Consider the following 12309-nt stretch of genomic DNA (forward strand, 5'->3'; position numbering starts at 1 on the left):
GGTGCCTGTAGTGCCAGCTATTCAGGAGGCTGGATAACTTGAGCCCAAAAGTTTGAGGTTGCCATAAGCTACGATGCCACGGCACTGTACCCAGAGTGACAGAGTGATACGGTCTCAAACAAAAAAAAGTGAACTCCACGTTAACAGGTAATAAGGAAAAAGGTGAAATCAAGTTAAAATTAGAAAAGTAGTTAAAGCTACAACCACTCTTTGGCCCCATTCATCATCAGCATTATATTTCAGGTAATAATTCTCTTAGGTGCCTAAGAAACTAATTCAGCCAAATATGTTATTTATTTATCTCACCTAATTCTACAAAACGACTTGAAACTAATTTCCAAGTAATTTTTTGTGTGCCTCTTTGGACAAGTAAGAGGAGGTAAACAGGAATGAGACAAGATTCTGACGCCCAAAAAAGGGAAGCCACAAGTGCCAGTGTGGATGGCACTGGGCCCTTGGACGCGCACGGGACGGGGTCTATAGAGCAGGGCTCAGAGCGGGGGAGGCTAGACCTCCTACGCCCGATACGAAGACCCGACTTCTCCGAGTTCTTTAGTCGTGGCAAATGGTGTGGAGACCAGGATCAACTGGTAAATAAAGTGAGTAATCAGATTTGTAAACTGCTCACTCCTAGGACCCCCCCCACCGCCCGGCGTGCACTGACAGCTTGGCTCTGGGATCCCCTGACTGGAAATACGTGTCCAGCAAGCACCAGAGCCCAATCCTGTACAAAGCCAGACTGTCCTAAGGACGAGGAAGCAGGGCTGTCCTGTCAGTCTTAAACCTGGTTCCACCAGGAGAAGCAGCCAAGAAGTAGGACACAAACTTCGGGACTGAAGCGTACTCTGATCTCCCCTCAGCGGTTGGCCGTGTTTTTGGCGCCAAAACAACCTTTGGGGTCCGTCCCCTTCAGGAACTACGAGACGTCAGACACGTCATCAGTAATTCTCCGCCTCGTTAAATAGTCCTGTCTACGATTGTCCCGGATACACGTTTTTCCACTCAGAAGTCCTTCGATAGACAGGAAATGAGTCTCGGAGGCGCCTCATCTTTCTGCTCGAATAGCAGTGTGGGTTTTCTAATAATTTTTCCTCTACAGATTCCTCCGCCAAAAATACTTGCTGCTCATTCACTTCCGGGTCCGCCATTTTGTTACCTCAATTTCTCCACGAGGGGGGGGTTAAAGGCCCCAAAAATATGCATGTATGAAAAAGCCCCAAAGTAACTGTCAATGACAAGGAGTCTTACTAGAAAAGGAAAGGGGACCGAGGGGACCAAGGCGGGCTCGGTGGAGGCACAGCCGGCAGCGTCCCAGAGGAGGAGGTGAGGGGGGAAAAGAGACGCGTGGACCCTGGGGGGCGTCAGGACTGGAACAGAAAGTGCGGTAACAAGTCGCAGCGTTTCCTAGCCCTGCCCTGGATTTCTGAGTGCAGACCGAGCGACGCCCGCTCACCGGAGCCCGGACAGCTGGGGAGGAGGACGGAGAGAAAGGGAATGCTCCTGGGAGGAAGAGGAGGGGACTGGAAGGTGAAGAAAGGGGTGGGTGTAAGACCTGGGACTGGGTAGCCGGACCAGGGGAAGCCGAGGCCGTGGAAGTGACCGCTAGGGGGCGGCGTGGAGCGGGACCAAGGCTACCCCAACCAGCTGAGACCGCCCCAGATCGGGTCCCCTCTTGGAGAAAGAACTTTGGTGTGAGAACGGGGGGAGTTTATGATCGAGGGGGGGCTCTTAATTCTCTGGCCAGTAACTTGCAGAGTATCAGTGAACTCCATTTGTAAACTCCTGCTCAATCCTATTCTAGGATCCCCCCACGCTGCCCCGCGTGCCAACCGCTGGGGGAGATCAATGTGAGCAAGAGCAGTAAGCTGGCGACGGGGGTGGGGGACCGTGCAATACAGAAAGAGCCGTGGATTCTTCCATTGCAGTTCTCTTTCCCGTTAGCTTTCTCCTATGCGCCCAGATTTTCTTGAACCAGAGCGTATGTCCATTCCTCTTCTTTTTCCACAGGGCTTCTTTTTAGGGGGTATCAGTCTCTGTCTTTAACCATCTGTGGAAAAGGGCAGGTTCTGCCTTACCTTCAACAACTTAACATTGTGGCCATCTGGGAATATTTTTTCTTTTTTCTTTTTTTTTATATTTTCTTTTTTCTTTCTTTTTTTTTTTTTTTTGAGACAGTCTCACTTTGTCACCCTGGCAGAGTGCCATGGCGTCACAGCTCACAGCAACCTCCAGCTCTTGGGCTTAGGCGATTCTCCTACCTCAGCCTCCTGAGTAGCTGGGACTACAGGCGCCCGCCACAACACCCGGCTATTTTTTTTTTTTTTTTTTTTTTTGTAGAGACAGAGTCTCACTTTATGGCCCTCAGTAGAGTGCTGTGGCCTCACACAGCTCACAGCAACCTCCAACTCCTGGGCTTAAGCGATTCTTTTGCCTCAGCCTCCCGAGTAGCTGGGACTACAGGCGCCCGCCACAACGCCCGTCTATTTTTTGGTTGCAGTTTGGCCGAGGCCGGGTTTGAACCCGCCAGCCTCGGTATATGGGGCCGGCGCCCTACCAACTGAGCCACAGGCGCCGCCCACCCGGATATTTTTTTGTTGCAGTTTGGCCGGGCCGAGTTTGAACGTGCCACCCTCGGTATATGGCTTAGTGCCCTACTCACTGAGCCACAGGCTCCACCCAGCTTTCATGTCTTGTTTAAAGAATGAGATGACGGGTGGCGCCTGTGGTTCGGTGAGTAGGGTGCCGGCCCCATATACCGAGGGTGGCGGGTTCAAACCCAGCCCCTGCTGAACTGCAACCAAAAAATAGCTGGGCGTTGTGGCGGGTGCCTGTAGTCCCAGCTGCTCTGGAGGCTGAGGCAGGAGAATCACGGAAGCCCAAGAGCTAGAGGTTGCTGTGAGTCCTGTGACACCATAGCACTCTACAGAAGGCGGTAAAGTGAGACTCTGTCTCTACAAAAAAAAAAAAAAGAATGAGATGACACATATGGGTTTGTTACTCATAGATGACTCACAGATATGATTAAAGAAAAGTATAGCTGTATATGTGAAGGCAGACTACACTGGAAAACACTGGATCGCTCAAAAAGATTTTGCAAGAGTTTAGGTATTGAAGACACTGGTTACTATGGGATAAAAATCAACATACTTAAAGGATCTTGTTTCCAGAAGTATCAGCTCCCCAGGAACATGAAGCAAACCAGACTTGTCCTTAAACAGACACCCCAAAACCGAATGTTGTTTTTATGTATGTGTGAGGGGTGGGTAGAGACTAGAGCTGAAATTTTGTGGTTAAGATAGATTTGTTTTATTTTTATTTTTTATTTTTTGCAGAGCAGTTTTTGGCCGAGGTTGGCTTTGAACCTGCCACCTCTGGGCATATGGGGCCTGTGCCCCACTCCTTTAAGCCACAGGTGCCGCCCTAAAATAAATTATTTTAGGGTGAGGCCAGTAGCTCAGTGAGTAGGGTGGCCCCATATACCAAGGGTGGTGGGTTCAAACCGCCACCCCCACCCCCCACTTCCCCATCCTCACCCCCCATGCCTCCCTGCCAAAGTGCAACCAAAAAATAGCCAGGCATTGTGGCTGGCGCCTGTAGTCCCAGCTACTTGGGAGGCTGAGGCAAGAGAATCGCCTAAGCCCTGGCGTCGCCTGTGGCTCAGTGGGTAGGGCACTGGCACCATATACCGAGAGTGGTGGGTTCATACCCAGCGCTGACCAAACTGCAACAAAAAATAGCCCGACATTGTGGCGGGCGCCTGTATTCCCAGCTACTTCGGAGGCTGAGGCAGGAGAATTGCTTAAGCCCAGGAGCTGGAGGTTGCTCTGAGCTGTGACGCCATGGCACTCTACCAAGGGTGACAAAGTGAGACTCTGTCTCTTAAAAAAAAAAAAAAATAGATTATTTAACTTGAATCCAGCATATCTAAACATCCCTGTGTGGGGCAGTCTTTGTTTTTGGGGTGAGTTATTATGAGGTGTTTTAAGCTTGGTGACATACCTTTTATTATTTTGGGAAAATGTGAAGAAGTAATTTCTAATTAGTGAACCATCTAAATTGTTGTTTTTTACTCTTAGTAAAAAAGTAAATTACATTGGAACGCAATTTTGATATTTTAAAAGGAAGATAACCTTGGAGAAACATGATATATTATTGTTCTGTAAGAAGAGTTTTCTATAAATTTTCTCTACATTTTTTTCTCTACCTTGGATCAGATTGTAGAAGTTTACACTGTTGAAGTTCATACTCTGTTCCTGGACATGCATAGAGAACATGGACCTGGGTGTCAGGTAGTATATTCAACTTGAACAAACTCCCCTAGTGTTTTGAGCACAAAGCTTTATGATACAGAACAGAAATTAAACCACAAAGTGGCTGAATTGATTTGCCTAACTCAGTGATTCTCAAATTTTCTGGTTTCTGGATCCATTTACATTCTTAAAAATTATTGAGGATGGGCGGCGCTTGTGGCTCAGTCGGTAAGGCGCCGGCCACATATACCGAGGGTGGCAGGTTCAAACCCGGCCCCGGCCAAAACTGCAACCAAAAAATAGCCAGGCGTTGTGGCGGGCGCCTGTGGTCCCAGCTACTCAGGAGGCTGAGGCAAGAGAATCACTTAAGCCCAAGAGTTGGAGGTTGCTGTGAGCTGTGTGAGGCCACGGCACTCTACCAAGGGCCATAAAGTGAGACTCTGTCTCTACAAAAAAAAAAAAAAATTGTTGAGGACTCCAGTTGCGTCATCAAATCTATTAGTACAAGTTGATTATCCCTTCTCAAAATTCTGGGTATTCAGATATGTTTTTATTTGGGGATATTTGCATATACATAAGGAGATATCTGGGCAATGGGGTTCGATTCTAAATACAGAATTCATTTGTTTCATGTACACCTTTATACCCATATCTTTGATAATTTTGTACATAAGACAAAGTTTTTTTGTTTTTTGCACTGAACCATCAAAAGGCAAAGTTGTCAGGTATGGAATTTTCCACTTCTGGCATGATGTCAATGCTCAGAAAGTTTTGGATTTGGGGTAGGGTGTAGTGGCTCATGAATGTAATCCCAGCACTCTAGGAGGCTGAGGTGGGTGGACCCGCCTGAGAGACCAGACTGAGCCAGAGCAAGACCTCCTCTCTGAAAGCAGCCAGGTGTTGTGTTGGGCACCTGTAGTCCCAGCTACTCTGGAGGCTAAGGCAAGAGAATCTCTTGAGCACAATCTCTTGAGATTGAGGTTGCTGTGAACTATGACACCGTGGTGACAAGGGTGACAAAGTGAGATTCTGTCTCCAAAAAAAAAAAACAAACAAAAAAGAAAGTTTCAGATTTTGGCCTGGGCATGGTGCTCATGCCTATAATCCCAACATTATGGGAGGCTGAGGTAGGAAAATCACTTGAGGCCAGTAGTTTGAGATCAGCCTAGACAACATACCCTGTTTCCCCGAAAATAAGACAGTGTCTTATTTTAAGGTGTGCTCCCAAAGATGCACTAGGTCTTATTTTCAAGGGACGTCTTATCTTTCCTGTAAGTAGGTCTTATTTTCGGAGGATGTCTTATTTTCGGGAAAACAGGGTAACAAGACCCCACTTCTACAAAAAATTAAACATTAACTGGGCATAGTGGCCAGCACCTGTAGTCCCAGCTACTCAGGAGGCTGAGGCAGGAGGATTGCTTGAGCCCAGGAGTTTCAGGTTGCAGTGAGCTATTATGCCACAGCACTCAACATAGGACGACCGAGTGAGACTCTTGTCTCCAAAAAAAGAAAAAGAATTAGTAGATGGCTTAGTAGATGATAGTTGCATTCTCATATCTACTTAATTCCATCCGTTGCCATATGTACATGGAGAAGAAAGGAGTATTTTAATAGCTTTTTCAGATAATTCCGAGTATTCTTTGATGCTACACAAAAACATGACAAATGGTAATTTTTTTTTCTTTTTTTTTTGTTTAGCAGGCCCTGTCCAGGTTCAAACCCCTCATCCCTGGTGCACATGGCCGGTGTTCTAACCATTGAGCAACAGGCGCCCAGCCACAAGTGGTAATTTCTTTTTTTTTTTTTTGTAGAGACAGAGTCTCACTGTACCGCCCTTGAGTAGAGTGCCGTGGCGTCACACGGCTCACAGCAACCTCTAACTCTTGGGCTTACGCAATTCTCTTGCCTCAGCCTCCCGAGCAGCTGGGACTACAGGCGCCCGCCACAACGCCCGGCTAACAAGTGGTAATTTCTTAAAAGTTAGTATCAATGGGCCAGGCATGGTGGCTCATGCCTGTAATCCTAGTACTCTGGGAGGCCAAGGTGGGTGGATTGCTGGCACTCACGAGTTTAAGAACAGCCTGAGCAAAAGTGAGACCCCCATCTCTACTAAAAATAGAAAAAACTGAGGCAAGAAGATTGCTTGAGCCCAAAAGCTGGAGGTTGCTGTGAGCTCTGATGCCCCAACACTCTACCCAGGGTGACAGCTTGAGATTCTGTCTCAAAAAAAAAAAGTTAGTTGCAATGAATAATTTGAAACCGTATCAATGAACTTTTGTACTTCATTACCTTAAAAATCATTAGTTGTTCACCTTGAACTTTATTTTTTTTACCTTTATTTATTTTTTTTTGGCCAGGGCTGAGTTTGAGCCCGCCACCTCCAGTATATGGGGCCAGCACCCTACTCCTTTGAGCCACAGGCACCACCCTACCTTTTAAAATTTTTTATTTATTTTTGTTTATTTTATTTTATTTATTTATTTATTTTTGAGACAGAGTCTCAAGCTGTCACCCTGGGTAGAGTAGTGTGGTGTCACAACTCACAGCAACCTCAAACTCTTGGGCTTAAGCAATCCTCTTGCCTCAGCCTCCCAAGTAGCTGCGACTACAGGTGCCCACTGCAACATCTGGCTGTTTTTTGTTTATAGTTGTTGTTGTTGTTTGGTAGGCCCAGGCTGGATTCAAACCCGCCATCTCCAGTGTATGTGGCTGGTGCTCTAGGCGCTTGAGCTACAGGCGTGAGCCTATTTATTTATTTATTTTTTTTTTTTTTGAGACAGAGTCTCACTTGGTCACCCTTGGTAGAGTGCCATGGCATCTTAGCTCACAGGAACTTCAAACTCTTGGGTTCAAGTGATCCTCTTGCCTCAGCCTCCCAAGTAGCTGGGACTACAGGTGCCCGCCACAAAGCCCGGCTATTTTTCAGAGACGGTGGTCTCACTCTGGCTCAGGCTGGTCTTGAACCTGTGAGCTCAGGCAATCCATCCACCTCAGCCTTCCATGTGAGCCTCAGCCTCCCAAGTGAGTTACAGGCGTGAGCCACCAAGCCCAACCTTTTTTTTTTTTTTTTTGTAGAGACAGAGTTTCACTTTATGGCCCTCGGTAGAGTGCCATGGCATCACACAGCTCACAGCAACCTCCAACTCCTGGGCTTAAGCGATTCTCTTGCCTCAGCCTCCCAAGTAGCTGGGAGTACAGGCGCCCGCCACAACGCCCGGCTATTTTTTGGTTGCAGTTCAGCCGGGGCCGGGTTTGAACCCGCCACCCTCGGTATATGGGACCGGTACCTTACCGACTGAGCCACAGGCACCGCCCCCTTTATTTATTTATTTTTTTTTGAGTCAAAGGCTCAAACTGCCACCCTGGGTAGAGTGCCATGGCTTCATAGCTCACAGCAACCTCCAACTCTTGGGCTCAAGCAATCTTCTTGCCTTAGTTTTTCTATTTTTATTTTTATTTTTATTTTTGTGGTTTTTGGCCAGGGCTGGGTTTGAACCCGCCACCTCCGGCATATGGGACTGGCGCCCTACTCACTGAGCCACAGGCGCCGCCCTCTTTTTTTTTTTTAATAAAAACATTGTATTTACTTAGAAGCATTCAGAATGTCAACAAAACAGCTGCAACTTTTTTTTTAAATTACAGAGTGGTATTCAGTTAACAGAACAATAATTATTTCATATAAGCTACATCAGAGACAACTGAAGATGAAAAAACTACCATCCCCATATATAACTAATTTTTTTTGTTGTTGCAGTTTTTGGCTGGGGCTGGGTTTCAACCGGCCACCTCCGGCATATGGGGCCAGTGCCCTACCCTTTTGAGCCACAGGAGCTGCCCCTATCCCCATGTATAACTAATTTGTGCTGTGCACCAACAAGAACCTGCTTTAAATTTCCATGCCAGTTTACAACCCCCATACTGTTCCAAGCAAGGTTAATGGCTATTGAAAATACCACCAGGACAGGGCTATCTAAAGACACATTCGGTAGTGTGTTAACTATACTAAAAAAGACACTGTACAGTTTAAAAACAAATCTTACACAGCCTTACATTTTCGGTTTTTTTCTTTAAAAGGAGTGAGTTGGGTACAGGGGGGTTAAATGCTTTATAGACAAGAAAAAAAATGCACTAGAACCAACTTATTCATCATCATCTTCATCATATTCTTCCTCCTTTTCCTCCTCTTTATCTTCCTTCTCTTTCTTCTTTTTCTTGCTTTTTTTCAGCCTTGACAACTCCCTTTTTCACTGCATCAGGCTTTCCTTTAGCTCGGTATGCAGCAATATCCTTTTCGTATTTTTCCTTCAGCTTTGCAGCCTTCTTTTCTTTTCTTTTTTTTTTTTTTCCTTTTACTGTTATTTGCATTTATTTTATGTTGCATCTATTCCCGTGCCATAAGTTTTTGTTTCTTCAGTTTCTTCTGGGATATCTTTTTCTTCTGTGCTACCTCTTCTTCTGGTTTGGGAACAATCTGTTCCTTTTCAGTAAGGATCATCTCAATGTGGCAGGGGGAGCACATGTATGGGTTAATGCGACCATGAGCTCTGTAAGTTCGGTGATGCATCTTGGGTGCTTTATTCACTTGGATATGCTCAATGATCAGAGAATCTACATCTAAACCCTTAAGTTCAGCATTACTCTCTGCATTTTTAAGCATATGCAGCAAAAATTCAGCACTCTTTTTGGGCCACCGACCCTGTGTCCAGCCCCACTGTTTGGCCTAGGCACACCTGCCAACTCCACCATTATAACGTCGGAATGGTACACATTGTTTCTTTAAGGTGACATCCTTCAGATACTTGGTGGCTTTTCGTATATGCATACCCTTGATGGCCTGGGCAGTTTCACGTGTGTTCTTAAAGTGAACACGAAGATTTGAGCCTCTTGACTTGCATGACTTTGTGGGGTTTTCTGGGTCAAGTGAATAGCGAACCATTTTCACAGATCACCGAAAGACAGTGGACCTCTGGGGTCTGAGCCAACACGACCACAGGCCGCCTGAGCCCCGCCAGCAGAAAAGTCCTGCTGTCCCCACTCCCGCCCATCCCGTTGCTCTGAGGGCTGTACAGGCCTCCCAGCCGCAACATGAAGTCGGCCTCCGACACATCCCCTCTCACACACAAGACATCATCGCCTCTAGCGAACAATCAGTAGCCGTGGGAGATCTCTTCTCGGGGGCCTTAAGACCGGTACCCCTCACGCCAGGATGGCGGCGATGACCAGACGATTGAGTCTGCAGCCTTCTTTTCATAAGGCTGCTTGTCATCCGCAGCAGTGTTATTCCACATCTCTCCCAGCTTCTTTGCAACATCACCAGTGGATTAACTGGGATGTTCTCCTTTGATTTTTGGGCGATACTCAGAAAAGAACAAGAAAAAGGCTGAAGGAGGCCTCTTGGGTGCATTGGGATCCTTAAACTTTTTTTCTGTTTCCCCCTTAGGAGGGATGTAGGTTTTCATTTCTCTTTCATAACGGGCCTTGTTTACCTTTGCCATATCTTCAAATTTTCCTTTCTCTTTAGCAGACATGGTCTTCCATCTCTCTGAGCCCTTCTTAGAAAACTCTGAGAAGTTGCCTAAAGCATCTGGGTGCTTTTTCTTGTGCTCCTCCCGACAAGTTTGCACAAAGAATGCTTATGATGACATTTTGCCTCTTGGCTTCTTAGGATCTCCTTTGCCCATGTTATTTTCCTCAGTGAGGCAGAGTCGCCCAGTGCCCATCCGGCTCTCACTTGTCCTGGTGCTGTCTCTATGGAGTTCTATGGAGTTCAGTGTACTGCCAGTTTTTCTATTTTTAGTTGAGACAGGGTCTTGCTTTTGCTCAGGCTGGTCTCTGATTCCTGAGCTCAAGGTATCCACCCGCCTCTGCCTCCCAAAGTACTAGGATTATAGGTGTGAGCAACCACACCAGGCCAGATTTAAGAATTTGGATAAAGAGTTCTTGTTCCTTTGAGCCTGACTGTCCCATAATTTATTTCTCCCAACGATTACCACCCCCCCCAAAAAAAAATTACTCACTAACTGCCCAGTTTCTCTTTTCTTCTCATGGGGGATTCCCTCATCTTCATGCACCTGCTATCCCGTACTCTGGTCCCTGTTAAGCGGGCCACCTTTCGTGAACCAGCACAAAGAGTGAATGAATCCGAGTGGGAATGGTGGGGAATGGATAAAATAAATCACCCAAGAGACATAGATTGCATAAAAGATAGAGATGAGATCCACAGGTCTGGCGCAGCTGATGACTATAGCCAGCACAGAACCTTGTAAAAAGTATACAGAAGGTACTCTGATTCTGGCAGAGGGAGCAAGAAGAAAGGAGTATTATTGTTTTAGGAAGGGAGGAGAAGCAGTTGGGGGCCATTCCTTTTTTTATTTTTTTTTTGAGACAGAGTCTTACTTTATTGTCAGTGTCACGGCGTCACAGCTCACAGCAACCTCAAACTCTTGGGTTTAAGTGATTCTCTTGCCTCAGCCTCTCAAGTACCTGGGAGTACAGACGCCCACCATAATGCCTGGCTATTTTTTTGTTGTCACAGTTGTCATTGTTTAGCAGGCCCAGGCCAGGCTCAAACCGCCAGCCTCTGTGTTTGTGGCTGGTGCCCTACTCACTCAGCTATGGGCACCGAGCCTGGGAGCCATCCTTGAGCACACTCCCAGGCTGTGGGGGTCTTGCCACCTCACAATCTGCACTCCACATCTCCTCCCTTTTTATTTTATTTTATTTTTTTTTTTGGCCGGGGCTGGGCTTGAACCCGCCACCTCCGGCATATGGGACCGGCGCCCTACCCGTTGAGCCACAGGCGCCACCCTCCCTTTTTATTTTTTAATTTTAATTTGTGGACAAATGATTTTAGCTGGAGAAGTTGCTTGACTCCAGCTCTGCGGAAGACTGGGAGAATACAAAAAATTAGTATTAATACTTCTAATACACATAATGCTATTTGTTTAATTTTTTTTTTTTTTTTTTTTTTGTAGAGACAGAGTCTCACTGTACCACCCTCCGGTAGAGTGCCGTGGTGTCACACGGCTCACAGCAACCTCTAACTCTTGGGCTTACGCAATTCTCTTGCCTCAGCCTCCCAAGCAGCTGGGACTACAGGGGCCCGCCACAACGCCTGGCTATTTTTTGTTGCAGTTTGGCCGGGGCTGGGTTTGAACCCACCACCCTCGGCATATGGGGCCGGCGCCCTACTCACTGAGCCACAGGCGCCGCCCCTTGTTTAATTTTTTTATTTTTTGAGACAGAATCTCACTATGTTGCCCTTGGTAGAGTGTTGTGGCATTACAGATCACAGCAACCTCAAACCTTGGGCTTAAGCGATTCTTTTGCCTCAGCCTCCCAAGTAGCTGGAACTATAGGCTCCCGCCACAATGCCCCGCTATTTTTTTGTTGTTGCAGTTGTCGTTGTTTAGCAGGCCCAGGCTGGGTTCAAACCCACCAGCCCTGGTGTGTGACTGGCGCCCTAACCAAATGGGTTATGGGCACTGGTCCAAATGTTTAATATTTTTTAAAGGACTGAAAGATTGTAATTTATCAAAAATGTCTTTAGCTGGCTCGGCACCCATAGCTTAGTGAGTAGGGCGCCAGCCACATACCCCGAATCTGGCAGGTTCAAGTCCGGCCCAGGCCTGCTAAACAATGACAACTGCAACCAAAAAATAGCCGGGCGTTGTGGTGGGCGCCTGTAGTCCCAGCTACTTGGGAGGCTGAAACAAGAGAATCGCTTAAGCTCAAGAATTTGAGGTTGCTGTGAGCTGTAACGCCACAGTACTCTACCAAGGACTACATAATGAGATTCTCTCAAAAAAAAAAAAATGTCTTTAGCTAATTGGACAGGATTATAAATATTCAAATGAGACTCACACATGGTTTGAATTTCTTAGTGAAGTCTTAGGAGATGATTTTTTTTTTTTTTTTTGCAGTTTTTGGCCGGGGCTGGGTTTGAACCCACCACCTCCGGCTTATGGGGCCTGTGCCCCACTCCTTTGAGCCATAGGCACCACCCAGATGATTTTTTACTTTATCCCAATTACATTCTGATTCATCATAGGGTTTCAGG

At 46.6% G+C, this 12309-nt stretch overlaps 2 protein-coding genes across 13 annotated transcripts in view; one reads left to right on the forward strand and one right to left on the reverse strand.

Annotated features, from left to right (window-relative positions):
- The window catches only part of SEMA6C (semaphorin 6C), a 314549-nt gene that overhangs the window by 221315 nt on the left and 80925 nt on the right, over positions 1 to 12309 (reverse strand). The gene's annotated exons all lie outside the window — the stretch shown is intronic.
- GABPB2 (GA binding protein transcription factor subunit beta 2) overlaps positions 268 to 12309 on the forward strand; it is a 59360-nt gene continuing 47318 nt past the window's right edge. The window contains exons 1-2 of one of the 3 annotated variants that reach the window (XM_053590758.1): positions 268 to 1527; positions 4215 to 4289. The gene's annotated coding sequence lies outside the window, so the exon portion shown is untranslated. The remainder of the gene's footprint in view (positions 1528 to 4214; positions 4290 to 12309) is intronic. The other 2 variants (XM_053590760.1, XM_053590759.1) reach the window with 2 other exon arrangements.

This window comes from Nycticebus coucang, chromosome 5 (assembly GCF_027406575.1).
Source record: "Nycticebus coucang isolate mNycCou1 chromosome 5, mNycCou1.pri, whole genome shotgun sequence".
Lineage (NCBI taxonomy): Eukaryota > Metazoa > Chordata > Mammalia > Primates > Lorisidae > Nycticebus > Nycticebus coucang.